This window comes from Macrobrachium nipponense, chromosome 38 (genome assembly GCF_015104395.2).
Source record: "Macrobrachium nipponense isolate FS-2020 chromosome 38, ASM1510439v2, whole genome shotgun sequence".
Taxonomy (NCBI): Eukaryota; Metazoa; Arthropoda; class Malacostraca; order Decapoda; family Palaemonidae; genus Macrobrachium; species Macrobrachium nipponense.
The window spans coordinates 14,272,738-14,277,309 of NC_061098.1; positions in this window are offsets into that span (position 1 = coordinate 14,272,738).

A 4,572-nucleotide genomic window follows, 5' to 3' on the forward strand; every position below is an offset into this window, starting at 1 on the left:
ATGCCTAGATGAGACTCTGCTGAATGAGCAAGATCCAATAAGGCTGCACGAAGATTTGAAGGAATTACAAGCTGGTAACTATTATGCCAGGAATTTTGTCCTGCAATCTTCAAAGGTCTATAACGTCTCATGAGGATGTTATTATCAATATAGAAATATGGGAACTTATTTTCATCAACTTCATCTTTTACTTTATGAAAATAATCTTTCAAACTATCATCAGACCTTTGATACTCTACAAATTCATCTGAGGGAATATCAACAAGATCAGCAAAGACTTTTTCATCTAAGGTACTTTGATCTACCTTACCTGTGTGTTCAGTGTCTCTAGAAGCTGAGGTCGTAGACCTGGTGACTACTTGGCAGGGAAGCTCTACCACAGGAGAAAACTGCTAGCTTTTTCGATCACTACTTCAGGCTGAGTAATGATAAGACTAGGAGTACTGTTATTTTGAGCCATTACCAAGTATCATGTCTATGTTCTTGCAAGGGAGGTCAGAATCTAACAAGGCAACATTAGTTGAACCTTTGAAATAAGGACAATCAAGAGAAATCTGTACAATAGGTAAAACCTTTTGACAAGTCAAATCTGTCACAGTTACATATTGATCTGTTGGTTTAGCTAAATCTTCTAACTTTGAGCTAATGATAGTTTGAGATGACCCTGTATCTCTCAAAATTTGCACTGGAATATAATTTACTTTACCAGGATATGTAAATGCTTTAAAGTCTGACAGAGGTTGAGCACAATGAAGTGTCGTTTTATTTGCAGTATTCCCTGATTTGGGTCCTTGTGAAAAACCATTAGGAGAAGCCTTACCATGAGATGTTTTGCATTTGGGGCTAGGACAGTCTTTAATACGATGACCTTCTTTCTTACAAAAAGTACAAACCTGAGGGGCAGATGGAGGAGAGGACGAATGTGGTTCAAGTTTATGAATCAGATGGTAATCATCAGCTAATAGGGCAGTCCTTTTTCCATCTTTTTCTTGTTTTTCTCTAATAAACATTGATACATTAGCTGGAATACGCCTCAGGAATTCCTCTAAAACTATCAAATTCTTTAATTGTTCTATTGTAGTTATTTGTTCCTTATCTATCCATTTATTAAACTGCTTCAACTTCAGTGTGAAAAACTCAGATAGGTTTGAGCTTGGTTCTTTAAAGTTTGTCAGAAGTTCTGTCTATACCCTTCTGCTGTAACACTATAAGCATCTAATATGGCCGTTTTAAAGACTTCATAATCCCTTTCTTGGACAAGTTGTGCTGCCACATATGCAGCTTTTCCTTTGAAGGAGTTTCTGATTAAGAGAACATATTGGTCTCTAGGCCAGTTGAGAGACGTTGCAGTGTTTTCAAAAGTAATGAAAAACACATCAGGATCTTTTTCATCGAAGACAGGCAGGAGTTAGCGTGCTTTACTAAGGTCAAAAGCATCAGGTAGCTGTTTTTCTGCCAACCTTTCTTCTATTAGTATGGCTGATAGTTCCTTTCCCAACAGAACCCTTTCTTTTCGTTCTAGTTAAAGTCTTCTTTGCTCAGTTTCTACAATTAAGCTTGCAGCTTCTATGTCTCTTTGTTCAGCTGCTGCTGTGGCATTTGCAGCTTCTACCCTTTTTTGTTCAGCTGCTGCTGCGGCATTTGCAGCTTCTACTGTTCGCTGCTGTAGTTCAAGTTGAAGTGTCAATTTTACTATCTCTGGGTCTTCAGTTGTAGTAACTATACGAGCAGCACCTCGTTCAAATGTTAAGAGGCCTTAAGGGAAGAGCCTCCTCTTCAGTTATGTTACCATTATTTATCAGGAAATCTAAAATCTTTCCCAAAAGTTCAGCTTTCACCACAGCAGGACCCACAGATATTCTTGCCCTTACAGCTATTTGGCGAGGCTGGTCCTATAGTCGATTTTTTTAAACCTGGCAAACTTGCACTTAACTTGCACTCAGCTGCTTGTCGCTGATTGTATGAATGTCGTGTTGTCCGAATCTCTCAGTTTTGTTTTCACACTGTTTCAGAATTGTGATTATATGGCCATAGATTGAGATAAGAGCCAAGTTATGTAATGTTATGTAAATACAAGTTGTAATAAACTTAAGTATTATGAACTTATATACCAAATTATTATATAATAGTTAACAGTTATGAAACAACACTCTCCGAAGCTGTAGACTTGAAATATGTTTCAAACGCATGAACTTTAATGTTTAAATTTCTAGCTAGATTTTTAGTGCAATCGTGCCATTGGTGGTTTGGAAAAAAGCAAAAAATATTTATTGTACATTGCTGATGTTGTATAACGCCTAAGAACAAAATACCATAATAGAAAATATAAGCTTGCCGAAACATTTGGGGTGGAGTAGTTGAGAAAGGAACAGCCGGCGAGTTGTCATCTGCAAACACACACCGCCATCATCAATCAGTTTAGAATCGGCTATCGAGCAGTTAGCTCAACGTCGTCGAGTTCACCTATTTCAGCCATGGCCACAAGAGACGATATGGAACAAAGCAGAGATGAAGGCACTTCGAACACCAGGCATATACATGCTGCTGGCAGTAGGCTTACCAGTCAGTGCCGTAATATAATAATGAATGTTTTTCAATATTTCACTTCACAGGGCCCTAGCAAGACAATGAAAGAAATCATTAAGGCGACAGTAACAGCAACTCAAGTTTTGAAATGCAAAAAAATGAATATTATGATATATAAACATCTTTATTATTTTATGAGGACAAGAACACCACAACCCGCATTTGAACCTCCCGCTGAGATTACGTCAACTTTCTGTCAACCCCGAGGCTGTTCCTCCCACAACTCCTCCACCCCAAATTTTCTGACAAGCTTACATTTCTACGATAGTATTTTGTTCTTAGGCGTTATACAACATCAGCAATGGACAATATATATGTTTTTTTTTTTTTCAAACAACAAATGGTATGATTGCGCTTAAAATCTAGCTAGAAATTTAAAATTTAGCAAAGTTCATGCGTTTGAAACATATTTCAAGTCTACAGCTTCGGAGGGTGTTGTTTCATAACTGTTAACTATTATATAATAATTTGGTATGTAAGTACTGAATACTTAAGTTTATTACAACTGGCATTTACATAACATTACATAATTTGGCTTTTATCTCAATCTATGGCCGTATAATCACACTTCTGAAACAGTGTGAAAACAAAACTCAGAGATTCGGACAACACGACATTCATCCAATCAGCGACAAGCAGCTAAGTGGAAGTTAAGTGCAAGTTTGCCAGGTTTAAAAAAATCGACTATAGCTTCCTGTAGTTTTATTCAGGTGCTCCCGGGGTGCACCTGAAAATTTTTCAAGATCAAAAGGCATCTCTCAATACTGATAAAATGGAAAATATAAAATGAAATTATATTACTACTATACACAAGCTATACAACTTATAAACGTTAGGTCATTCACGGATTTATGGTGCGAAGGCACCCACAAACCACAGGAATTACCTTATTCCTTAATTACTACAACGAAAAACTGTCCAGAATATTCACTTAAATGAGAGAGCATTTGCTACCTGCTAATTTTAAAAATAATCCATACCAATCAGAAAACTTAGTTCACCAATAACGCACAACCAGTAACAATCTTGAATGAAACACATTATTAATGAAGTAAATAATTGGTAGTACCAACTGTTACCTGAACACGGAATAAACCTTTAAGTATCCATCGAGGTAGAACGAAGTTTCTTGACGACGTGGTCGTAACAATATGTAGCCGAAATCCTTTAAAGAGCGTAGGTCGTACCCTGAGTAAGAGGAACAGAGGTTCCTAAGGAAGGAATCTTTCAATCCCTTATGATGAGGTTTTGAATGCCTCGAAGCACCCCGAGAAGTTGGGGTGACTATCAAGATATCGCTAAGCGATGGTAGACGACAGAGTCGAGGGTTAAAAGAATGACGAATTCTAGGCTGCCATTACCCTGCCTGCCCATCCTCCAAAATCTCGATGTATGCTTAAGATGACGTGCAACAACACGACATTCTCGGATGTGAAAGATTGTGCGCTCTGGGGAACACTATCCGGTGGTGGCCGTGTTATAAACTAGCAAAATATCACTAATACAGTACACTCATGTTGTCCATCATCACAGAGAAACAACAAAATAAATTTCACAATCCGTCAAGATCGAGCGTAAGCGCAACGCAAGCATAAGTAGATCCCGGTCAGGCCCCAAAATTGTCACTTCTGCTTTCCATTTGAACTATTCATCAATTCTCAGTAATGAGGGCAGCACTTTATGTAGGTATAGTAGTTATGTTAGGTGAATTATCAAACTAAATTTAAAATTTAACAAATTCTTTACTTATTTTAAACCACGTCAGAATATATAATAACAAAATAATAACAAATAATCACTTAATAACTACTAAGAAAAAGTGAAACGTAAGCCACCGGATAATGAACTCAAAGTATTAACTTTACAGACTTGGAAGTAAACAATTCCCAAAGGAAAAAAATGTAAACAAAAGTAAAAAACAAGAAGGTAATTTTCATCCATGCTGTCCGCTACGATCAGCAATCAATAGATGGTGCAAACATCATT